The following is a 26,935-nucleotide window of genomic DNA, read 5'->3' as shown; positions in this document are numbered from 1 at the left end:
AGGTTGGAAGGGCAAGGAACAACGTCATTAAAGAAGACAGTAATATCGTGTGCCGGGGTTGGGCGAAAAGTGTCGAGACGGTTAGTAGATTTGTTCGGCGCGAGGGTAGCCGGTGGCGCTTCGTTGCTGCGTGTGCGCCACAGGGGGAGAGAGTACGAGAGAAGGGAACAGGAACGGAAACGGGAACGGGAACGTGAACGGGAACGGGAACGGGAACGGGAACGGGAACTTGAACGGGATCGGGAACGGGAACGGGAACGGGAACGGGAACGGGAACGAGGGTATCCCTGCCTGGCGTAGCCCAGTCGAGTCCCGTGAGTCCGGGCAAGCACGGTGCTCTGTCTCTTTTACCGTAGGTGGTGTGGTGGTGGTGGTGGTGGCGGTGGTGGCGGTGGTGGTGGTGGTGGTGGTGGTGTGGTACGCGCGCGGTGCTGGTGTAGGCGTCGTCCGGGACAGAGAGAGAAAGAGAGGGGGTGGGAGAGAAGAAGAGAGAGATCGGAGCCGCCATCCCACGGAGGAAACGACGAGACGTCGTCGCTGTTTCCAAGACTTTTGGCTCGTCCGTCCTCTCGCGACACACCTTCTTACGCGGGGGTCCTTTTCTTCGTCGCGAGTTTTCGCGAAATCGCGACATTTCGTATATTCTTCTTCTCGGAGAGGGAGAGGAAAAGGAGTGGGAACGAGAGGAGAAGGAGAGGAAAAGGAGGGTGAAGGTCTTTGTCGAGGACAAAAGAGAGGGAAAGTGAATTTAGGAGGATGTGAAAATTATTAGTAGATACGCGTTTGATGAACGGAGAAAGTGTGATTTTACTGACAGAGGGATAAAGGGAGAGCAATATGTATATGGAGTCGGAGTGAAAGAAAGAGAACCGGCGTGCGTAAGCACGCTTCGAAGAAAGCCAGAGGGGTGGCCAAGGTGCTCTCGGAGTCGGCGATAGGAGTCGGCGATAGGAGGGGGCGGCGGGGCCAAAGCTGTCACTTCGATCGCCATTTTAGCAGCGAGGCGTGCGGTTCCCCCGACAAATCGAAGCGCCCTGCTATCGGACCTAGTCACCGCCGGACTCGTTCGCGAAGAATACGACGGAACAAGGACCGAAGAACAGGAACGAACCGGGCCGGTAAGCGTGAAACCAAAAAAGTGCGAACGAGGGAGAGAGAGAGAAAGAGAGAGAGAAAGAGAGAGAGAGCGAGCGAGCTAGCGAGCGAGCAAGGGTTCGCCGCCCCTAACCTCGATGTCGCGCGACCCTTTCTCCACCCTCGCTCTTCGCGCCCCCTCTCTTCTTTTACGAAGAAGCTTTAGGGGTAGAAAAGGCGCCGAATTCGAATCGCTCAATCTCCGTGGAATGGATCCGATATATTAATTTGCATAATATTTCTATGACATCTAAACGATCTATTCCATGTTTTTCCTTGCTTTTTTCTTGTCCTCCTAAAATAGAGGAACGATCTCGGTAAACGTTTCGCGGTAAATTTTGTCAAGACGAAACGCGATCGTATTCGCCGGTGATATTTTTTCGTAAATCGGTAGATAGGTAGGTGAGATAATCGAACTACGCGTTCGTTTCGTTTCGCGATCGCCGTTGTCTCGATTCCGATATCACGTACGTTTTCCTTTTCTTTCCAACTGAGATTCGCGTGGATTATCGTTTTTTCATTAATAAAAAATTATCGATGAAACGTTTCACTCTCGCGATCGTTAAAGTTCTTTTCTTGCGCGAAAACAACAAATCTAACGAGCTCTCGAATTGTCGCAATCGCGTGTATTTATTGTACAATAAGATGGGAAAAGTAAAAAGAATACAAGAGAGATAGATCGAGCGAGCTCACGCGCGAATTTCTATTACCAATGCTAATGAGATGCAATCGTGATCGAAATAACTTGAACACGCCGAGAAATTTCGTATGAAGCGTGGGTGACCGCTGGAGTAAGGAGCGACTTGCCAAGGAGAAAGGGATCTTCCAAGATAAAAGAGAAAAGACCTGTGTGTGTGTGTGCGTGTGTGCGTGCGTGCGTGTGTGTCGACGTTCCTATCGACGTTCCTATCGACGTTCCTATCGGCGTTCCTATCGGCGTTAGAATCGACGAGGTGTGCTAAAGGACAAGGTTACAAAGACGAGACAAAGACGGAAACCATTCGTCATTATCTTCATTTTTCTTGATATTTTATTGATACATAACTGACGAATTGCGAGATGTCTCGCATTTTTCACGCGTAAATAATGCGAATGGAATTATTCAGAGGAATTATTCTAAATTAGAAATAGCGTCGAGTTTTCGTACAATTTGACAAAGATTTCTGTACAATTGGCTAAAGTGTCTTTTTTCGATGAAAATCTTACGGATTAACGAAGTAGAATCGATAATATTAATTAGTCGACTCGATTATTCGGTTCGTTCTGGTTACAGGCAAGTCCAAAATCATTAATTTCAATGGAGCTTTGTGAGATTATATCGTAGCACAGAAAATGTGAATAATGATATATAATATTTCATTTGGTCTTGCGGATCGCTCTCAAAGGGGTGAAATCAATCCCTAAAGTGATACGCGTAACTTGAAATTTTGGAATTTAAACGGAAATAATGAGCAATATTATTTGATTTATAAAGTAGTAAATTAATACAGCGTAAGACACAAATTCATATCATTTTGTTAGAAAGTTTTTAACTTTACTTTTTTATCAAATTCTATACAGGTCTAAAAAAATAAATTACTTTAGTCTATAACAATTAGTCACACAGACACACACATCTCTAACTCGACAAACGAATAAAAATAGTTACGATCACTCGAGTACTATGATAATAATCCATTCTGCGTTTGAATAATGATCAAGAATAGATAATAGTCGAATCGAATTGATTTGCAGGTACGAAAGCAGAATCTTGGTTCAAGGAGAATCCGGCGAAGAGAAATAGAAGGAAACTCTTCCTTTTCTTTTCTCGACTTTTTTATCAAAGAAGAGAGAAGAAGAAACGAGGAGGAATCGACGACTCGCGATGCTTCTGCGCGTTTAAAAGGTCCGCTCGCGCGACTCGGAACGAGATATACTTAGATAGATAGTTAGATAGGTTAGTTAGATAGATAGATAGATAGATAGATGGATGGATAGATAGATAGATAGACGGATAGATAGATAAGTAGATGGGTAGATAGGTAGATAGGTAGATAGGTAGATAGGTAGATAGGATAGGTATATAAATCAGATAGATAGATGTCGTGTCGCGTGTGTCCTTGCTAAAGAAGAAGCAGAAGCAGAAGCAGAAGAAGAAGAAGAAGAAGAAGAAGAAGAAGAAGAAGAAGACGAGAAGGAATAGAGCAGAAAGAAAAAGAAAAGCAAAAGACAACAAGAAGAAGCCTTGGGTACTGCGAGAGAAGAGAGCTTATACTAACGCGATGCCAGCCAAAGTCGACGAAGAATTTTTGAAAATAATCATTTTGACCAATTTTGTATATTGATCGATTAATTGTTTTTCATCGATTTCGATAAAATTCTTGTGCTTGAACGAGGATAATAGAGATTAAAAGGTAAATAAGAACGGAAAGAAGGAAAGAGAGGAGCAGTTTGATTATAAAAAAAGAGTGTACAGTCGAGTGGGTGCGTGTACGTGCGTGCGTGTGTGTGTTCTTTTCGTCGTCGTCGTCGACGGCATCGCGGCGAAGGGGTTGCATAGAGCTTCCGGTGGATCGAAACTTAAGATTGGGGGGGCGTGCGAGACTGAATTTGCCCCCCCAAACCGCACCGATTCTCTCTCCTTCCCTTTCGCGTTTGACGCGAAAGCAAGCGGAGCCTGCAGCTCTATCGAGTTCCTTCCAAGTGTTCCTCATCTTCCGCTCTTCGTGAGAACTACCACGCCGTTCTTTTGTGGGTAAGTCGAATTCTTTACGTTTTTATTTTCCTTCTTCTTCGTCTTGTAGAAAACGTCGAAGAATCGAGGCGATGAGAGTTTTCAAAGAAAACGTTCCATCTTTCTTAATCGACTTTTTTTTTCTATTCTTTTTTTCTTTTTCTTTTTTTTGTCTCAACGTACTCGTTATAAGATTAAACAAGTCTAGCTCGATTTATCCTTCATTTTCGAATAATAACTCTCGAATATAAGAACTTTCGAGATGCGATAAGAAAGTTTCATCGGAAAGAGTTTAGTCGAGAAGATTTGATTAAATGACAAAATGTAACCGTAATAAAAGTACGAACGAGTCGTTTCGTACCATCCTATAAGGTAATTCATTCGCTAGGTCAAGCGTTTAGTCCGAGTTTTCGGCGGTAACGCACTCGCGGAATTCATCCTGTTCCCTATTGCATAAACAATTGCACAAGATTTCAATTTCCTATAATCATTTACAATGACAATTACATTGTCATCTTCTTTAATAGTACTTTTAACAGATCAACGGTTCTGAATAAGAAATATTATAGGAATAAAAAAGGAATTCTAACGCGTTAAGATTTGAAATCGAAGAAAACTTGTACGCACCATAGCGTTACCATTCGGTGTCGGCATATCCGCTCGAGAGTTCGAGATAAAGAAATAAATAAACGGTCTTCCTCGAAAGAAATGCGCGCGCGTCTTTGTTCTCGATCGTCCGGCATGGTTTCTCTCGTGTCAGGGTTTTATTCGCAAGAGTAAAGAAAAGGGCGAACTTTGTACAGGATGCTCGTGCCGAAAAACGCTTCGGATTACGTTCCGTTTGTTTACCGTGATCGTAGTCGAGTTTCAAAAGGTTAGTCTTCTTCGGGAATAAGTGGAAGATAGATTTTACGCGAGGTCATTTCCGTTACGAGTGATCGCGCGCCGAATAGACATTTTTTCTAGTCCTTGCGTTCAAACTGCGATCGCCAAGCTTATTATAGGTACATCCAAAACGAAAGAAGAAGGAAAATTGTCGAGATTATTTCATTTCTACTACCGCGACGCGCATTCATTCTTTTGCTTTGCAATTTGACGTCAGGGTTGCGTATCGAAAAAAGAGAAAAATGCCGCGCGTTCAAGCGAATATTGGCGTTAACGTTTGGAAAATGATTATATTATTTTCATTGGAGATAAAAGTTTGTTTAATTAGTAACTTTGTTACCAAATATGGATTGAAATTGTTGTACGTGTAACGATCAGCTTGGTATCGATGAGGAAAAAAGGAGAAAAAATCTATAACACGGGTAGGTGGCTTACACCTAAACGACGTCGTAACACCAGGCTACACATTCGTCGACAAATTCTGTGAGAACGTCGGAGAGAGCTCCAACCGTATCGACGATATAAATTAGTTGACGTTGATGAGCGGCAAAGTTGAAAGCGGCGAAACTAGCCGCATTCGACGGCGAGTTTTCCTCGCGCGTAGAATTAGATTCGAGTTCGTATTTACTGGCACGAGAGTTCAAGAGGAAGAGAAAGATATTACGGAAACGCGAGTATCTACGAGATTAAGTTGTTTCTACGTAGAACTACCGTAAATACTCGTTACATCGTTAAGGATCGAGCGAACTCGTTTAATTTTTTCCTTGAAATATATTTTTTGCCACTCTCTCGAAAGGAATACATCGAATTTAGAGGTCGATTCCATTTCTAGAAATATCTAATAAGAGCTCCTATGTTTACTTTGATTCGATCTCTGGACAAAATTTGGATCCAGCCCCGAGGAAAAAATGAGCGTCGACGGAGCTCACGGTTTTTCTAATAAGAGACATATCTCCTTCGTAGGGAATTCATAATTGCGCGGCTTCGTTAGCGGTCACGCGGTAACGTCCGGTTTGAAAGTTAATCGACGATGAAAGAATTTTGGTCGGTCGGCCGGTCGGTCGGTCGGGAGGAGGGATATACCTAGTTGAGCGACCTTAAAATACGAGCCAGGTTTCGTGGCTCCGACCATTAAAAGCCGTACCGGCGATGCGGTTAGCCTCAAAAAGTCTATAGTTCGAGCTTCCGTCGGAGCTACAGCGTGCGGCCAATTTCGCTTGGAAAATACGAGGAAAAGAATGGACAGCGGCTGTTTGATGCGCTAGAAATGGAGCCGAACGGCGGGATCATCGCGCTCGAGTGGAAACTAGGAGAAGGCGAAAAGCGTGCGAGGTTACCTCGTCGAGAACACCCAACGAGCAATAAAAAAACTCTTCAATCGCTGCTTTGCCTTTTCTCTTTCTCCTTCTCTTCTCGGGAAAACCCTTTTGAAATAGTGCCTACGATAATCCGATCGACGAGGGAAAATGCGAACATGCTCGTTTGGGGTCGAAAGGAAAGGGGGAGAGGAGAGAAGGTACCTGAAATAACAGGGAGCGTTCGTCGGATTACACGATGTATTTGTTCGGAGGGTTACTCCTGCTGGACGTTGGACTCTTCTCTTGTTTCGTTTTCTTTGCCTACTCGCGGTGTCTGCTTCTCTTTTCCAAACACGTGTTTTCAAATCGTTCGATCTTTATCGAATCCTTGCACGTTCTAATTTTCTAACTTAACTTTTACATACAACTATTACAACTCGATCATAGACTTTGGTCTCGTCATCGTCATTCGACGTCGTCAAATCTCCTCGATAAGATTAATAATATAGCGCGTAGAAGAAGGATCGCGTGATGCAACGACTTTTGAAGAGGAAAGAATTGGGTTTGGCCACGACTCGGACGAGTTGTACAGGTATATACACGTACTACCTACACACGTTTGAAATGCGCGCGTGCACGAGGACGAGAAAGAGTCCTAGATTCTCGCTTTCGGATCCGTGAAAGGGAGAGGAGGGGGAGCCGGGGGCTCGGCAGTCCCACGGGGCCTCTCGCGTCCTCGGTTTATATCAAGGAGGAGGGTGGGAGGAGGGCTCTCGGCAACCTCTGCGATCCTCTTCTCGGCGGCAGTCCTTTCGAATCCATCCTTTCTCTCTCGCTCTCTCTCTCGCTCCCTTTCGCGCTTGGTTGCACCACCTTGGCTACATATTTCACCGTTGTCACGACTCGAACTCTCCTCTGGATTACTGCAAAACGTCTTGTCCGACCTCGCTGATAATGAGAAGGCTAGCGACTGCGCGCTTCTCTTTCTTTTCCTTCCATTCTCTCGCTCTCGCTTTCTCACGGCACGAACTCTCGGGTCAATGTATTCCATCTCTCGTGCCCCTTTCCTTCTTTCTTTATCGTTTATTTTGGAAATTTACAAACAAATTCAAAAGAAATGAATCTCTTGCGCGTCCTTTCTAATAATATTATTAATCGATCCTTCGAGTTGGAGTTTTAAACACTTTCGAGAGATTATTTCGATCGAGGACAACTGACGCCTACCTATCGAGGAATCTCGATAAAACGGGGGTGTGAGACAAAAAAGAGGAGAGAGGGAGGGGAGGATAGGTCTCGAAGTATCTCGTGACCCAACTTCAACCTGTTCCCTTCTATCGGTCTTTCTTTCTCTTTCTCTCGAGAGTCCGGACAGAGGCTGCTGTCAGTTTCGTTCGGTCCCCCTCGTTCGGTCCCCCTCGTTCGGTCCCCTCGTTCGGTCCCCCTCGTTCGGTCCCTCGCTCGTCCTCTTCCTTCTTCCTTCTTCCAACTTCCACCTTCTCCGTACGTTTCCTTTCGTCTCTCGGTATGCCTCGTCGAAATATATCCCTGTTCTCTTTCATACTCGAACTTTTGCCAAGGTATTTCTTCCTCCCTTTTTCTCTCCCTTTTTTCCTTTCTTCTCCATACGTATGTATATATATATATACGTTTGCGCGTCTGGAATTCGAATGCTCGAATTACTTCTCGAACGGGCCTCCGTAACATGAATTTTCGATCCGAGGCTAAAAGAGGAAAGAAAATAAAAATAAAAAGGACTAGAATGAGTGAGACGGAAGGTGGAAGATGAAGAGGAGACGAGGAGGACAGGGGAAAAAAGAGGTTCGACATAGCTGGAGTCACCGGTATGGCATCGAAACGCTTCGAAACGATATACGAGAGAGATAAGCGTGGTTGGAATACGCTTTGATTTAACCGAAAGGATAGTTGCCAAATACATCGAGCCTGCTGCTTACAAATCGGTGGACCTGCGAAACGTAAGGCATAATTAGATTAGGCGTCATTTCTTTCCAAAGTTTTGGATTCCTTCGACTAGGTATACATTCTCGTGCCTCCCGAAAGAATTATGCTAAGAACGAACGCGGAATATGCCGTGCAACGAGGAGGATGCGATTCGGATGTATCGCGTTGGACCGTGGAACGTGACGTTTCCAAATGGATTCGGCCGATTCGAGAACGTGCCAAAGATTCTAATGGATTTTCTTCGCGTTAGACCAACGCGCATTTTCCTCTTTTTCGCATCCTTCTTTGAATTTTTGCTCGACGATCGTTCGTCTAATTCGGAAAAGATCGAGCGGAGCGACAGCCCGGGAGAACGAGGAACCAAGGGTCAAGAGAGAGAGAGAGAGAACGTTTAGCGTTCGGTGAAAGGAAAATTGCGACGCGCCGGTATCATCGTAATTACCATCTATTATTTATGTACGAGAGAGTAATCGAACTGCTCCCGATATCTCCGAGGATACGTCTCGCAAAAATAACGACATTTATTTATAACAAACGGATCTTCTCCCTAGGGCTTGGTTTAAACTGAAAAACGTCGTTAAGAGAAAATTTCAGTGCAACCGGACGGAGCTTCCGGTAGATTTGCAAATAAAATCACGGCGTATTTGACGTTTTGTTCGTAGAGTCTCCTTCTCTCGGATTGAAATTCGAATCCGTTGGTACGTTTGTCGAGAGTCGCTCGAACGAAGCGAACTCTCCGACTGGAATCTGTATTGCGCTTTCCATTGTGACTCTACGAACGAATTCGTGGGATATCTCCAACTTGGAGTAGCTCTCCCTCTTTCTCTTTCCCTCTGTCTTTCCTTATCGAGAAATACGTTGGCATTCGTACACGGACGCTCAATCCTTTTCATTCCTGTACGAACCTTTCGTCCTTTCTCTGCCTTCCCTCCATCCGATCGGCTCCTACTTCTCTTCTTCTCCGTTTTCCTTTTCGTCAGAGTTTTCTACTTGGCGTAGTTCGTTTTCTCCGAGCACATTGTTTCCCTATCTTTCTTTCTCTCCGTCTCTCGTTCCTCCTCTACTTCTATCTATCCGTCGTCTCTCGGTTCGTCTCTCGGTTCGTCTCTCGGTTCGTCTCTCGGTTCGTCTCTCGGTTCGGCTCTCGGTTCGGCTCTCGGTTCGGCTCTCGGTTCGTCTCCCGGGGCCTCTGGCCGCGTCTTTCTTCCAACTTGGAGCTATTCCCCTTCTACAAGAATTCTCTTCTCCTACCATGTCTTTCATGTCGCCTCGGGCTTTCTAAACTTTACCATCTGAAAGACGAAAGAAGAAGAAGAAGAAGAAGAAGAAGAAGAAGAACAAGAAGAAGAAGAAGAAACTTAACTTCACTTCTCTTACTCGCTATCCACTGTCCCTACCTATCGATCTCTTCTCTCTCTCTCTCGTTCCCCCTTTGACACCGACTTGCTGACTTTTCTCTTTCTCGCTTTCGAGGTACTTACTCTCTTGTTCTTTTTTCTCGTTTGACGCTCTCTCCATTATCCGTAGCTAGTTGGAATTCGTAGCGTCCCTCTTCGATGGGCAAATTTGTGTACGAGCAAATTACGTGCTAGTAAATTGCACGCATTATTTCGGAATGTTCTTTCTCCGTTTTCCTTTAGCGAACAATTAAGCGATCCCCGAAGGATCGCGCCTTTGGTTCGTCGTCGGTGAGAATCAAAGTTACGCGCTCCTACGGACGACCGATCCGTGAAAGAAAAGAGAAAAGTACCGAGTCCAGGATGGAAAGGAGAGAATCGGACCGTGAGCACCGGCACGGAACGTCGTGATTTATCGTCTCAACGCGCCTACTGATTTATGATCTTGGGAATGAACCCTAGGACGGCCTTCCGAAGCACCTCGTCGTCGTAGCAGCTCCCGGTGATGAGCGATGGGACGTTTCCGATAATGTCGAGTACCGCGACTTCAGAAAATTATTGCTATTTCGGGAAAACCGTCGCGAACGCTCTTTCGTGTCGTTAAATAATCTATCGCGCCACGTCACCAATTACCTTCAAAAAGAAACAGAGAGAGACGATTATTTTCCGACCATCGAGATTTTCCAATAGATCCAATTCTGTTCTTCCAAATTTTCTAGTTATTATGTCATTCACGGTGGTTGTGGTGGTGGTGGTGGTGGTGATAGTGGTGGTAGCGGTGGTGGGAATAATTTTCATCATTGGAATTATAAATCAAAGCTTTCTCCCTTAATCTTTTATCGTCCTCTCTTTCTCTCTCTCTCTCTCTTTCTCTCTCTCTCTCGGACGGCCAATGTAGCGGCAAGATTTTTTCAAAGCTGGCAAATGGCGCATGAAGATAAAGTCGGTCTTGCTAGAAGGTTTAAAACGATAATGTTGCTTACGCGCCGACACGGTGATTTAGAAGGATCGCGTACGTCGCGTTAATCTCAACCGCGAAAACTTAATGTCGTTTAAACGAGGGAGACAGCGAGAGGTCTTCTTTTTCTACCCTGTAAATTTCCAAGTACAATGTAGCGAGAAACTGTAAGATGCGTGTCATCCCTTAAACGCTGCGCGCCCTTAACGCATCCACGAATTTTTAATCTGACGGGAGGTCGGAGTTCTGGGAAAATTCCATAGTTCTCTGTCTCTCTTTCTCTCTCTCGTGCTCCCCGAAACCGTTAATTACGTCATAATCGAAGGGCGTAAGAAACGGGCAAGGATGCTCGACGATTGCTTGGAAATGTTCACCGAAATAATATTATCTTCTCTCGTCTTCTCTCGTCTCGTGGTTCGTGGTCGAGAAACGTACTCTCGCATGTAGTAGATATGCAGAGAAAGAGAGAGAGAGAGAGAGAGGATAAAAGTCGCGAGTGTTCGTCGAACGCGATGAAAAGGGGGAGCGAAGCGAGATATATGGATAGATAGGCGAATAGATAGGCGAATAGATAGGCGAATAGATAGCTGCGCAGATATAGACGAATGGATAAAAGTGAGAGAAAGGATCAAAATTATTTATTACGTACAAGAGATACGATCTTATCGGCTATTCATAGAACCGAATCAAATTCATCTCTTTGAAAAGGGATTTAACTCGAAATGAAATTTCGAGTCTTTTTATTTGACTCGCAGTCGAGATTTTTCCGTGTTCGAAGATATCGATTGCCTCTAATCGATATCATCGTCGATGGTCGAATCATGGAAGCGGATAAAGTCAAATACGCGTTAATTTATTTTTCAATCAACTTATTCTACCTAGTATAGGGTGGTATGGGGTAATAGATAAAGGGATAATAGGTTAGGACAAAGACGATAGGCTAATAGCGAATTCTGCACTTTCGTTCTTCATTCGGTCGACGTAGTTCCGTGGAACAATGAAGGTTGCACGTGCCATTGCATAGGTACGATGCAGCTTGCGAGTGACACGTGTGCGCGTGCAAACGACGACGACGACGACGACGACGACGACGACGACGACGACGACCAATGCTCCCCCCTCTCTACGCAATCTCGCAAAAACGCTAATGATGTAATATATCATTATTTTTTCTTTTGGAAAAAATCGTTAATTAAGAAAAGCGAGGAGAATTTCTCCCGCCCCCCCCTCTCTCTCTCTCTCTCGCTCTCTCTCTCGTGGAAGCAAATGGAACAGTGCTCCTGGCGGAATTCCGAGAGAAGATTGAAATGTTTAAATGGAGAAGGTCGTCGTTCGTGTGTCTTGACATACAACAATACATAGACGAGTGCTAGTGAATACATCGCGTGTAAAATGTAGTCGGAAACGTAACGTTGTAACGACACGGTTAATTATGCTATTCCTCGCGTGTATTCGTTTCGCAAGTTACACGTATTCGGTTGGCACAAAGGACAGACCTACATTCGTTGCAGCGTTAATGCGAATCTTGGATGGAGAAGGACCTTCGTGATTTTCCTTCTCTCTCTTCCTCGGTTGTTCGTTCAATTCGTTTCTATCCGCGTTGGCGGTGTTTCCATCGGTGTGTCGCTTTTGACGAAGAATACGAGCGAGTACGCGCATACGTTACGCTTGAAAACGAGAGTCGAGAAAGTTATCCGAAAAGTGGCGTTGCGTACGTACGTTGCGGCGACACCTACCGTGCTCTTGCGAATAAATAAATAAGGAGAAAAAGTCTAATTGTAAAGATTTCATTTGGTTGGAAAATATTTTTCTCTCCTTATGTTTTTCCTATGATTATTCGTCTTGCAGCGCGTAGCGCAGAATTCAAGACAAATCTATGTCCGCTTTCGGCCTTTCATCGCGACGGTGCACTGGCTCTTTATTATCGATACGATCAAAGCGACTAGTGTCAGGATTTTCACGAGTTTAACCGGGTATTTCCTTTTGGTTGCGATGATCGAAAGAGAGAGAGAGAGAGAGAGAGAGTCGGTATCCTTTTTCTTTGCGTCGGGGAGCCGACCTGGCGCGTTAATCTCTTCTTCAAGGGTTCCACTGAATTGGATGATTCAGGTGAAGTTTGCTGGGAGTACATACTCCGCTCGTACCGAAGGGGGTTCGCTATCTCCTCCTCCTCCTCCTCCTCCTCTTTCTATGAAAAGGGGTTGGAAACCCTTCAGGGTGTGCGTTGCCAAGGGTTCGATCCCCCCGGTGAGCGTTAAGCCTCGTTTTCAGCGCTCTGCGACATAACGAGAGCGTTGGATAGGCTGGTGGATGCATGCAGTTGCGACAATAACGAGAGAGAAAGAGTGGAGTAGATTGGAGCGAGGCTAAAATTTCATACGAGTTACAAACTTAATCAAACGAATCGACGATGCGTGTCGTCGTCTCGATCATACGCGCGCACATATTTTCTTTTTGTCATTTTTCTTCTCGTTTGTAGCCCTATCGTTCCGTTTCTACTCTGTTATAATATCTCGATCGTATTCGAATTTCGAGATAAAAAGAAAAAGTAAGAAAGTCTTGGTACGAGCCAAGCGTGTTCGCGTCTAACGTAAGGTCAAGGGCTCGAGGTCGCCTCGACAAATGGTCCTTGTTAGATCAACGCGTGGGATATTCGCGAAGGAGGAACCTTCCTCGCGACAACGAAATGGACGTATCATCGACGCGTACATTCTAGAATGCGGCTCGATGAAATATGGATACGAGAATATGAGTTACAATTTATTATTGTTGCATCGACGACTCGTCCTGTGAGTAATGGGTGAGTAATGCGCGCGAGACCGGATCGATATCGCAAACGATAATCCAAACAAGGAGAAAACCGTATTCGAGTAGAACAGTCTATAATATACGATACAGCATCTAATCCTTATACCTTATCCTATTTAGAAATAATAACGATCAGAGAGGAGGAGGAGAAAGTATTATATTAAAAAAAAACAAAAAATGAATATTCAATCGCGCGCGTAAGAGACGAGATTCAATCGTAATCCAATGTCGGGTCGTTTCCATTAGTAAAAGTTTGAGAATACGAGCGATGGCTCGTGTTTCATTGAAGAAACGAGAGCCTTGAATCGAAAGAGACACGTCCGTGGCTCGTGTAAGCGCCACGGCACACCAACTATGTATAGCATAGGATTTACACACCGCAGACGGTTTTAATGTCTTTAACCTTTGCTACCGACTCGTGCAAACGCGCACACATAGACGAGAGTTAGGTATAATGTCGTGTCGTGTCGCGTCGGCTAGGCTCGGCTCGGCCTGGCCTGGCCCGGCCCGGCTCGGGGGAGGATGAGCTCGCACGCACTTATCTACATACGTATATACAAATAGATGTACATTCGGTTTAGCTATAACTATGTACTTAAACTATAGCGTTTATGTATCTATGTACCCTAGGACGTACATACGTACGCAATGGCTAAAGTATACCAGCATAATGTATTATTTGGATTACGCGTTGTAATCGCGTGCTACGTATGATGGACGTATACGTCCGATAAGAGGAGAACAATGATAGACCGACGATGAGATTAGGGCTACGTCGAAAACCGTTTCGTCCGAATAAATCGATTTTCCCTTTCTCTCTCGTTCTCGCGGTGACTCCATTCTAACGCCTGCCTAAACCACCAATTTCCCCATCTATTCTATATGTGTGCGTTGCACCCATAGATGATGATACATAAATAAATATACGAAGAAATATGATATATAGCTTCGGTATTTATGTAGCACGTCCCGCGGATCGGTATCGAGCAATGACGTTATCCCTTTATCGCTTTTCGAACAATACCTATCTATTCGCAAAAGTCGTCCTCCGCATAATTACGCGTTTTCCTTTGCAATTATTTACATGCCTCATCGATCTACATTTTCATTAACGAAACGTGGAATGATTCATTCGGAGGATTCCCATTTTAATTGTGATTTTAATGAATTCGATGTTCCATTATATTGTAAATATAATGGAACGAATATACAAAATGCATTATCCTACGTATATGTTGCCGTTAAATCGTATAATTCGGATAATTAATGAAACGACTAAAACTAGAGTACTTTTGGTAAAAAGTTTGATCGGCATTCGACCCTCCTCTTATCTTTCCGTTTCGTTAATCGTGCCGTTCTATCGGATCTAATCTACGGATTAAATTCGTACTCTAATTCGTATTTACATTAGTATAGAAATATGTCACATTTCGTCTTCTTTCATATTTTTGGTTATTTCACAAATGAACGCTAGCATATTAGATATATATTGTATATACTCGCATCGATGGTTCGGTATATCGATCGCGTATCGAAAGAAATCCGTGCTCGTAAATTTGTTCGTTCGCCATTGTTTGTCCATCGGGCAAGCATATTGCGAGGGAGAATATCCTAGGTCAGTTCTATCTCTTTCTTTCCTTTTCTCTTTCTCTCCCGTTCCCTTTGTTGGTCGTTCCATTTAGCTGATATCGCCTCTTATACTTTTTTAAGAACGAATATATAGATGTATAGGTATAGGTATACGTGCGTATAGATATCTTTGAAAAGAAGAATAATAGAGGATACTCGTTGCTTTTTACATTTTTCTACACTTTTTTCTACACTTTTTTCTTCCAACGGATCATGAATTTCGAACATACGCTCGGTTGGTTGCGCGGGTCGTGCGCGGGTCGTGCGCGGGTCGTGCGCGGCCGCGCAACCGTCTATGCGATACATATATATATATATATATATATTACGTGCTACGTTTAATCCTTTGCCCTCGGATTTATTTTATCGTAACTGCTCAGACCACCACCATCAGCCCTTGCACGGACTCATTCTAGATCTGTTTGCTGTATGGCTATAGATAGTACCGACGAAAACTAAACGCCCCAAGAATCGTTAAGAATAATTTATTTTTTATTCAAACTATCATTTCTCGACGATATTTTTTTCCCTTTTATTCGCATCGTTCCTACCCGCATAGATTACGAATATGTCGACGAGAGAAATCAACGAGCACTCTTTTTTTACGTACATACGTACGTCGTCGGTATATGTATGTATATCATATTCGCATTTTATTTTCTACCCTGCGAATTAGGAAAAAAGTTGTCTTCGTTAAGATGTCATAGAAAATTGAATGGTAAAATTGTGATTAAGATAACGGCTAACGAGATTATTTTGGAAGTTAAGCGATTACATCGGTCAAACATGTTTTCGATGCATACGAAGCTTGTGTCATATATTTCGTAGAAAGTTTCATTATCGTTTTCGTCCTCCTCGCTATTCTCGTCGCTAAAATTTAGTTTTCAACGTAACACGCTCGATACGCATATGGCGAATCTAATTTCCACGGGAACGTGTTTTCGCGTGCCTTGTCTCTCTGCAACAAGATGGCGAATGAGTGGGATTGTTGGGTTCGGGCCGAGGGCGAGGGGGAGAAAGGGGGTGCCACGTTCTCGCTGATCCGATCAATTTTTTTCCAGAGTGTATTATCTTCACGTCCGCCCCGTTCCCTTTTTCCCTCTCCCTCATCCTTTTCTTTTTTCTCTTTTCCCATTGCGTTTCTCTTTGATAACCTTGCTAGTCTCGTTTTTTCACGCCTAAACAGATTTCGCTTTGCGCCTCGATAAATCCAGGAGCCTCCTGCTTTTTTTTATCGTTATCTTTTTTTTTTATAAAGCGTACAGAAGCGTTCTCTCCCTCTCCCTCCCCCCCCTCTCTCTCCCGCTGCTCGACTTTTTGCAAAGAAAGTTTTTCGAGTCTCCGATGCATCTCATTGCTTCTTCTCGCATTGATTCCTTTTTTTCTCCTCGACTTGGATCCTATCGTCGTTATTCATTCGAACGTTTTCGATCTTAATCGTTGGCATCGAGGGTTCTTTTCTTTCTCGAAGAACGATCCTCGAAGAAGAACTTACGACGTCGTCCAAATGAACGTATAAATCTTGAAAGTAAGATTAAAGGACTCGGTACTATCGTTTATTTAATTTGACCCTTCTTTCGAATGTGTTTCTTTGGAATTTCGAGGATCAACCTTTTCCGCGCTTTCGGTGGCAGAGTGAATCCATCTATTTGTCTATCTATCTATCTATCTATCTATCCATCTAGTCATCTATCTCCCTCCGTCAGCTCGCTTGCTGGAGAATCAAATTATCGCGGTGTGCCGGCAGATACGAATCTGTCAAAGCTGTCCCATTGGCTCGACGAATTGCGGCTAAATCGGCCAAACGAAACGGCGCTACGAACGACGCTACGAACGACGCTACCAACTACTACGAGCTAGACGAGAGGAAGAAGAAAGGCGTTAATACTCTCCTAGTATTCGTATATGTATTATCTACATAGGTTGGTACGTACCTGCGGGGCGTTTCCGTTGCGACTATTGATTCCTCATTGTCGTACGGGGGACACCCCGGGCGGCCAACACCATCGTACGTTGTAAAAAGAGCCAAAGACTCGTCTCTCTCTCTCTCTCTTACATCCTATGCAACGACGTCTTATTTTTTCTTTTCTACCTTGTCATAAACATAGGTGAAATATTTTGATATATCACCTTATGCAATGTCAAATGAATAATATTTATTATATAAAAGATGGGAGAGAAGAAGAAAAGAAGGATCCTAAAACAACGAGAGTTTCTCTCAGCATCTGGAAAATTTTTAAACCACGTCGACTTCAAAGGAAAAAGATTTGGCTCGACGTAAACACGTATACACATATACATATACATATAAATATAAATATATATATATATATGTTTCCTCTCTTTCTTTTCTTTTCGTTTTGTTTGACGTAGAAACATAATTCACTCGTGTACCATGAGCATATAATTACGACCGGATCCAGCACTATATATAAACGAGTAAGCGCGATCAACGGCGCGTTTTTTCTCTCTCTCTCTCTCTCTCTCTCTCTCTCTCTCATTCTCGGCACTTTCACGAAAAATAAATCACGCCGAGTCGCGCGGTCTCTTCTCCTCCTTTCTCCTCCTTTCTCACCCATTCCCTTCCCCTTCCCTTCTCTTTCTCTTTTATTTTTCCTAAACCCTTTTATTTCCCCTTTCTTCCCAGTGCTTTCTTTTTTCCAAGCGAAAGGGCGCCGCCACGTTGCTCGAAGAACCAACGAACGTACTTTAGTTTTGCGTGTTGATAATGCTCACTTTGGGGAACATTATGTAGTAGCATTACCGTCTGTCCCGAGTACGACGAAATCATTTCTTCTTGTTTAGAATCGTGGCAACGACGCGATTCGAAGGTGTTTCACCAACGATATCAATTTTTTCCCTAACTTCGTCGCGCCGCTAACGAGTTCCATTTCTTATTATTTCTATCCTTTTATCTATTTTTTATTTCGCATGATTGTCAAATGTAAATTGTATTAAAAATGAGTAATTCGATAATTGGATAATTTAGAGCCGTTTGAACCACGACTAAGAACTTCTTAGCGATGCAACGTATTCTCGTCTCTCTCTTTTGCGTTGAGAAGCAGCAGCCGCTATCAGGGACGCCATTCAGCAATGCCATTCAGCAATACCATTGAGCGATGCCATTCAGCAATGCCATTCTCTCGTCGAGATAACGTTTTAAAAGTAAAGCTCGATCGTCGTCGTCGTCGTCGTCGTCGTTCGTCGTCGTTGCGCGATGATCGATCCGTGTCCCTTGGCAAAGTCCCAAACGCTTTTCCAAAGCGAAAGTGAAAATGTTAGGATTGATTTTCTCCAAATATTAGGAACGAAGCTCTACGACATGATAGCTGGAACACCGAATCTTCTATATGTATAAGCGCATTTCTATCTATCTTGGCGACAGATGCGTTAACTCTCGCGTTAGTCCAAATTGTATACGTTGCCGTCTCGGCACTTTGCGATCCTACCTTGGGAGTATCTAATCATCCTAAATGCAAGCGACCTTTTACACGGAAAAGATTTTCAAAAAGCGAACTGTGTTTTTTTTTTATATTTTCCATCTACGTCATGATCATTCAATTGGAAGGTTATATGTACTCTTTCGAAGGATTATTTCAACGTTAAGGTGTACATTTTATTATATTACCGTTGGAGATAGCAGTGCATGGAATATGTTGGAACACCGCTCGAAGTCGCTACTGCGCAGGAGCGGTTAAATAATTACATAAAAATGATAAAAATGCTAAAATCAGAGCGTTATAATCTCGAATTCTATTAATTATGCGTTTGATTCCCTTTATACACATGCGCAACGTTCGGTAGGTCATATAAACAACTTTTAATAAAAGAATTTTCATAGAAGAGAAAGTGCCAGTCTCAAGGTGAATTTCGAGGAAGACGGTTGACAGAACGTATACTCCGAGCTTTTGGACAACAATAGACACTTCCATCGATTAATTAATCATTATTTTAATACGCTAACACACTCTACTTGTATTTAAGATTTTTTAAACACATATGCATTGGTTTAAACATTACATACCTATTAACGTACTTTGAACATTAAATAATTTCGATCTGATGTTTTATTAGATGAAAATTTTACGCCACCACCTCGAAGTCATCACTGCGCAGGAACATCAAAACAAATATACCTTTGTTGAAATAATTACACAAAAATGATAGAAATGCTAAAATCAGATCGTTATAATCTTAAATTCTATTAATTATATTGATTATTTCCTTTATATGCATGCGCAATGTTCGGAAGGGCAGATAAACAACTTTTAATAAAAGAATTTTCATAAAAGAGAAAGTGCCAGTCTCAAGGTGAATTTCGAGGAAGACGGTTGACAGAACGTATTCTCCGAGCTTTTGGACAACAATAGACACTTCCATCGATTAATTAATCATTTTTTTAATAAATTAACACACTCTACTTGTATTTAGGATTTTTTAAACACATATGCATTGGTTTAAACATTACATACCTATTAACGTACTTTGAATATTAAATAATTTCGATTTGATGTTTTATTAAATGAAAATTGTATCCCCCCCACCTCGAAGTCATCGCTGCGCAAGAACATTAATACGAATATACCTTTGTCGAAAGAATTACATAAAAATGAAAAAAGTGCTAAATTCAGAACGTTACGATCTTAAATTTACTTTGTTACGAATATTATTTTTGTTATACATATGTAGCCTCAAAGAAAAGTCATATAAACAACATTCGATAAAAGAAATTTTCTAGAGGACAATGACTCGATCCAACGGCAAATTTCGAAGAAGACGGCGCATAGATCGTGCACTCCTAACTTTTAAGCAACAATAGACGCTTCTATTAATTAATTAACAATTTTTTGAATACTCTAATACACTCTCTTTATATTTCTGATTGTTTCCGTAATATTTCTCAATAATTACAAATATATTTATGATTTCATATATTACATTCCCAACGTACTTTGATCGAAAGAAATGTTGTCTTTTTTTTCGATAAATATTTGAAGATAAAAAAGAAAAATATTTCGCTTCTGCGAAATACTATATAAAGAATACTATATTACGTAGGTACGTATAAAGTGTAGATTTAAAAATCCCAACGTAATTCTCTTGTTCCGTGTGAAAAGATTAACAGGGAATGTTGTTTTTCTTTTTTTTCGGGTGCTCCCCTTCTAAAAGAGAAATGTAAGGATAGAGAGGGTAGAAAGGCAGCTTGATTTTTGCCCTGGCGCGAAAGGGTTGAAAAGCTTGGGCGGTGGCCGGGAACAACGAACATCGTCGAGGAAGCCACCGACTTGTCGCGTTGCTTCGTTAAGAAAATGCAGGCAGGGAGGCAGGCAATAATGGAAATTAGAAAAAGAGAGGAATCGGAGTCGTGCTTCTTTAGGAAGGAGCCACCGCTTTGCTATATTGATCCTAATCGTTTCGTTAGCGTTCCTTTCGTCTCGTGCTGTATTAGGTATTATATAGTATTACTGCACGCACGGACATCTGTAATATTGTATATAGGTATATTGACAGATAGTTGCTTTCGGCGATGTAAACTCTTGCTACGGCTCGGTGAATCGAATTCAAGACTATACGATAGGGAACACGCGGACATCCTCCTCGTGACACGATCTACGATTTGATATACATATACATACCCCTGAAGATATATATATATAGGTATGATCCTATCTGTATATACGTACATGCATTTATGTAGGTATCGTACGAACGTCGACGAGCTGTTCTCCCGTATTTGGGTCGTAGAAAATCGATAGCAGTATCAAGTTCGCCAGGAGTTTCCGATAATGCTCGCAACAACGTGTCGGACATTGCGAAAGATCGTCTCGAGGAAATCTAGAGGAAATCTAGAGGAAATGAATAGGGAGAACCGTCCTGTCGTTGATCGATTAACCTATTAACCGGATAGGCGCAGACATAGAAAATTGATTTTCATCGGGTTTGGATAAATCAATGGATTGTAAAGTCGAGAGTTAACGATCGAAGAGATAACGGAAGGTGTTTGAAATAAAACTCGTCTAGCGCATAGATCTGGATGTGTTTGGTGGTCGCAACATCGGAACCGGATTTTGCTCGGCTTCGCACGGTCAAGATTGCAATTATCCGCACGACTACGAGGAGGAGGAGGAGGAGGACGACGACGACGGACGATGGTTGCGGTGTCCATGGCGATGGCGGCGGTGGCGGGTGTCGGCAACGGGTGTCGGCAACGGGTGTCGGAGCTATGCACCACCACGTTGGATCGATCGTCGACGAGTCTCTCGTTCGCGTTCTCGACCGCGCTTACAAGGAATATAAATATTTATAATTCCGCCGGTAAATCCGTATTAACGCGATTCGTGTTATGTAAATCGATAAAAGTACGACGAGCGTCTTTGCTTCGCGTTTACTTTACTCGCTCGTCGCTGAGAACGCGCGTCTATGCAACGCGATTAATAATTACTTCATTTGTTCATTTACCCCGCACTAACTCGAACTAATATTTATTTCCAAATCGAATCTTCCTCTTAATCCCTCTTCTCGTTTAATCGGCCGCGTGACGTTCCTTTACGATACAAAAGCAATAATATTATATATATTCGATTGTAAAACTACGAGATTAAGAATTTTCGATCGAGTCTATAAATAAAATTAGTCTTAGAAAAAGTAAAAAGTTTTGACGGTGAAAAGGGAGAAATGTGGGAAGAAGTTTGAGGATGCACCTAAGTAATACATATGTAACGTGTACCTAGTAGAACATTGCATTACAACGGCCAAGACGTAGAGGAAAAAGGGAATCTACGATGCAATAGAGGGTAGTAGCACCAGTTGTTATTTCGACTGGATTGTTTTGACGTTTCTAGGTCACTCGACTCGACTCGACTCGACTCGACTCGACCCGACCCGACTCCGGCTCCGGCTCGTTCACTTCTGGGTCGGCCGACGCGTTTGCTCCGCCTTCGTTCGCCGGTAACTTTAGTTTCGGATGCTTCTATCGTCGAAAGTCAAGCTCGAACGAACTTTGCTCGATCAAAGGAAGTCTTAACTAATATACTCGTCTACGATAGGTGAATTAGTTGCTCGAGAGGCGCGAGACGAAGCAACCGTCAAACAGGTCATTCATTTTCTCCGCGACCTTTCTATTTTTTAGGAGAGCCGGGTTGCTTAATGACGGATTCTTCGATTAAAAGGGAAGTCGCGATTAGAATGGAGTATTAGAATGGTTCCATCTACCTCTAGAATGCTCGACCGAATAATTCGGTCCACGTCGAATAGTTCGGTCGACCGGAACTATCCTGTGTCCGCGTTCGAACTATGCGGGCGTAGATCGTCGAACCGTCCCCCCCCGCCCTCCATAAGATCTTTGATTTTACCTCGAAGAAGAAGAAGAAGAAGAAGAAGAAGAAGAAAGATCTATCGTGCATTTGGATGGAACGTGCTCGAAAGACGTGCTCGAGCCCTTCCGAAGGCCCGAAATCACCCAACGAGTATTAACGACCGATCGCTTCCACGGCCCTTTTATTTACTGTACCGCTTTTGTTTTCTCTCTCCCCTTCCTCCTCCGTCTATCTCCCCGTCCCTTTCTTTCTCCATCGAGCCCTTTGTCCTAGCCGCTTTTTGTTCCCGATTTCGCGTTGACTTTTCGCTCGGTGGGAGTAGAAAAGAAGACTTTTCTTGAAGTACTTATATATCGCAGTTGGTACCCGCTACTATTTCAGCACCGCCATGACAAGGATCGTTCCTAGTACATACTTATTCGTCTACTATGGCGAACACAGCAACGCAAAATATCCTTTTGTCCTTGGAACGTTCCTCCTTTATACCGATACCTCGGTGCCAGAGGATACTCGCGTTCCGAGGACCGAAGAGAATTCCGAGACAGAGAATTATATGGCAAAACGGCTACTCTCCGAGCTCTACTCAGGGCTGTAATGCCCGATAATGTTTCCAACTTTGAAGTTTGAACTTTCATCGACGATCCGCGTTCTTCTCTTATTCCATGGAATACTAACAATAAGAGCTTTAAGCAATAAGCTTTTCCATCCTAACTCTTGGACTTTTTTTTTCTCCATCTTTTATTGTAAATCTCGATCGATTCTAACCATTTCTTTCTCTTTTTTTTACCAGTCAATTAAATCAAATTCTGCAGAATTTTGTACATTTATTTTTGTTTCCATCCGAAAGAAGAAGGAATCAAATATATTCAATTAAAATATAAAGCTACTTGTTTTTTTTTTTTTTATTTAAATTAAAATCTAAATAAGCTTACTCAATTTTAGATGACAGAGGGTTTGTAGGACTCTACGTAATTCGGCTCAATTAGAAACCACCGAAAGTTTCGTTTCTCTCTCTCTCTCTCTATTGTGATTAGGAAAGGATAGGAAAAGGGAAAAGGTTTTTTAACGCCTCAGAGAGAGAGTTAATTTCAATTTAAATTCAAGGAAAGAGATTCAAGAAGAGTCAGGGGAAACGCACCTATCCGTGTTTCCTTGCCGAAAGAATTTATCCAATTTCTCGGTCGAAGCGACTGCTCGCGATTAGTGCTAGCAATAATCGAGCCAAGCTTACATTAGAGAATGGAGAGGGCAGACGACAAGCGGATGAGAAATTTCTCGTCGAGGTTCTTTAAACGAATCGTCGACGGTTTAAGGACGTCTTCTAACACGCCCACGTCGATTAATAACCGGACACTTTTGCTCTCGGACTCGCGCACGCGCTACGATCATTTTTCCTTCTTCGTTGCTACAAATATATTAATAATGGTCGATAATGGGGGCGTCGGGGTGGGACGAAAATGGGAAGAAATTCTTATCTCGATGAGGGAAAAAGGTGCGAATACTCGTTCGCATTCCAGACGCGCGACTCTTTTTCGGATATCGTGGAATCGCATTGTTTTTGACGGATTCTCTCCCTTTCGCATGCTTCGACTTTATCGTTCCTTCGCGTTATCCCGTTAATCGTCGGTCCTTGCGACGCGAAGCGGGAAGTTTTCTTCATCGGGAAGTAATCGAGTAATAAATAGGAATTTGATTGGGTACTCTTCGGCTGCGGGTGAAGAAGAAAAATACAAATAAGAAGAACCGATAGATGTAGCGAGTTCGTAACGAGAAGAGTAGGTAGTAGAAGGGAAGGACGAAAGACTGGAGTAAAAATCGAAAGTGTCCTGCTATGCATACGTTTAAAGCCGAAGGCAGCATTCCGTTATTACGATCGCTTCTCGAGCCCGGCACTACCCGCCTGTTTTATTATCGAGCTACAGCCCTGGTTCTCCTTGCCAGCAGCCTTGTCCGATGCGGCCAACGACCGTATGTCTCTTACCTATCCCGTGAGCTCCTCCCCTCTCTCGACCTCTCTCCGCTTCACACTGTTCTCTCTTTCACGGAACACTACAACCTCCGCTGCTCATCCACGGAGAAGATTTCTTTCGTCCGTACATGTTCGAACGTGCCACGGGCTCGATCATCGGCTCGATCATCGGCTCGATCATCGGCTCGAACACTTTTTTCCCTTCCAAGCGCGCCTATGGACTACTACTATTTGTTTCCTATCCTAGGAGAAAGTTATAATATAACGGTTATTAAGTTCATTTATTCAGCGTCGGTTGTACTCACTTTGGTTACGGAGAACGAGCAGAGAGATAACGAATCATCTCTTGCCTTGAAATCTTCATTTGAAATTTCCCTTATACCTAATTATCTCGATAGTCTTAATTCGATCTTGGTTCGATCTATCGACCCGAGCGATATAAAAGCGAATAAAGCGCGAAGATAATCGTATTATAGTCGATTATTTCTCTCTCTCTCGCGAGAGAGACGTATTCGAGAAGAGAACGTTACTCGTCGAGAGAGCGTGGGTGGCGTGGGTTTATTCTGGCCTATCAAGTACAACGACCAAAACGGATGTCCCGATAATACGATTGGCGAAGCGCATTCCTCGCGAACGACAACGAGGCGTCGTCGTCAACCTTCGCGAGAGATGAGAACAACGACTCGCACCTTTGAAACATTAACATCTTCTAGTAATAAGTAAAGTACTCCTACTTTCTACTATAGGATTATGTTTTCTACTCTATACTATAAGTATTAGAAAGAGACATTTTGTGGATACTTTCGCGCGATAAGATTCGTATCGAGAAACGAACGATAGGGACAGGACGTAATGGTAAGATGTTGAGAAGAGCAAAAGTAGATCATCGGCCGAGATATCCAATTAATTTTGTCATTCGCGTCGTCTCGGCATAACTTATACGATACGCGTCGAAGCTCGGCGAGTTGCTCGCACGAACCTTAAGCTCGGTTCGAATTTCCCGCCGAGAAGGCGAACGCATCTCGTGGCATACTTTTCGTGGAAAAGTGATATTCGAGGTGTCGTATGACACCGGCTTAGCTTATACGCAAACTCTGACGCAAGCGTCGTTGAGTTCTACCTTTTCCGAGAGTAGAAGAAGTATCTTTCTTATCTTTTCGTATTTCTGTCTTTGAGAATAGATCTTGCGAAAGGCGTTCTCGCAAATTTTCAAATACTTACTATAGCTGAGCATATATAATAAGCATTCCGGCGCGGCCGGAATGTGGATTTTGTATATGGTAGTTTTTCGTTGGGTCGCGGTGGGTGCGCGTCCGTTCATCTCTATGCATGCACGTAGGTAAGTACTGCATACGTATCTATACGGACGGAGCGGAGGTTGCTCCTGCCGTCCGAGAGGCGGATCAAACTTTCACATCGTGCCTGGTAATATCTGCTAACGTTGTCATAGTTCGCGGATTGCGCGCGCGTATTATTTTCGCGCAACGAAGCTTCAGCCGGTGTCGAGTTTCGCGTCGCTTTTAACCGTTATGTCAGAATTTGTCGCATAACTCGAGAAAGCCATGGATGAAATTCGATCGATCGATGGATTCTTTAGATTCGAATAAATAACTCTTACTACCATTTTCCCCGTTTGCATCTTTCTACTATTGGATAAATGAAGTAACGAATAAATAAAACAATTAGGTAATCCTCGCTCGCTAATCCCATAGGCGAAGCTGAAAATGCCGCGTAAACGTCTATCAGCTTTCTCCGCGGTAGAATAAAAATGCGTGAGAAAACGCGCAAACGCGCGCATTCGTCGTGAGCGATCATCGGGAAGAAACAACGTGTGCGGTTTCACTTCGGTGAAACTCGTTGCGTCGTTGAACTCCGCGAAGGCTCGCTCGTGCGACCCTGCCACCCGTTCCAGAAACCTTTGCACGCTTCGCTCTAAGCGCGCACTCGCTCCTTACGAAATCTACAAAGTAATCGTCGATTTAGTACGATCCGTGTTTTATTAAAAGCGGCTCTTTTTAATATTAGCGCGTTTTTTTCATTTACTCGACTATCGTACTCTTTACCGGCGAATGCGCTTTTTATTACGTAAATAAATTCTTCTCGGCTTGGTCGAAGATCTCGAGAGTTAAAGAGAAACGTTCTTCGGGGAGATACGAATAAAGCTCCCGAGTAAATCCGATAGGAGTATAAAAGAGAATCGATCCCGTAGGAGGGCACGAATTTCACGTTGAAATCGTAGCTGGAAACTTTGTCGGAAGAGTGGGATAGAGAGGGAGAGAGAGGGAGAGAGAGAGGGAGAGAAAGATGGAAGATGAGTTTTTAGGAAGCGCCATTGTTTCTCCAGGTCGTTTGGACCTACGGCAAATCCGAGAGGATCGAGAGAACGCGAGGCGAAAAAAGGACGAGGTTTTCTCCCCGGCTTTGGTCTACGGAGGCCTTCGTCGTACCAGACGGTATAGTGTTTCGTTACTCGGTGGTCACGCGACACCCCCTCGATGCGGAGCGAGCGAGAGCGAACGCGAGTACCAAGGCAACGTGGTGTGCGCCGGATAAGCACACCGTCGCGCAGTGCCGCGCACGCCCGATCGAACGCTTTCGTGCGAGTTCGCGCGTGGGCGGTCGTATCCGTACGCGTTCGTTCTCGTTCGCCCGGGCTCGGGCTAACTCGTACGGACTCGGCCAAGCTCGGGCGCGCTCGTAGCTCCGAACGAGTGGCTGCGACTGCGAACGTTGCCGTGAGTCACGGTCCGGGGTCAGTCCGCCGTACGATCGTTGCTCCGAAAGGGAGGACGCGCGCGCGTGTGTTACTGTGCGATCACGTGAAAGGAACCGATACTTTTTTCTTCTGCTTCTTCTATTTCTACATTTC

The 26,935-nt window shown here is 43.6% G+C and overlaps 1 protein-coding gene and 1 long non-coding RNA gene across 2 annotated transcripts in view; both read left to right on the top strand.

The window, feature by feature from the left end:
* Positions 1 to 404: 404 nt before the first annotated feature.
* LOC122522648 lies at positions 405 to 3,075 on the top strand. Its single transcript, XR_006305115.1, has 2 exons — positions 405 to 1,118; positions 2,869 to 3,075. It is a non-coding gene; the product is annotated as an uncharacterized LOC122522648 (long non-coding RNA).
* Positions 3,076 to 3,636: 561 nt separating this feature from the next.
* LOC122522642 (plexin-A4) overlaps positions 3,637 to 26,935 on the top strand; it is a 150,648-nt gene continuing 127,349 nt past the window's right edge. Inside the window, exon 1 of the mRNA XM_043643876.1 lies at positions 3,637 to 3,868. The gene's annotated coding sequence lies outside the window, so the exon portion shown is untranslated. The remainder of the gene's footprint in view (positions 3,869 to 26,935) is intronic.

Source organism: Polistes fuscatus, unplaced genomic scaffold (genome assembly GCF_010416935.1).
Source record: "Polistes fuscatus isolate 324 unplaced genomic scaffold, CU_Pfus_HIC Scaffold5, whole genome shotgun sequence".
NCBI lineage: Eukaryota > Metazoa > Arthropoda > Insecta > Hymenoptera > Vespidae > Polistes > Polistes fuscatus.
This window is presented reverse-complemented; position numbering and strand designations above follow the sequence as displayed.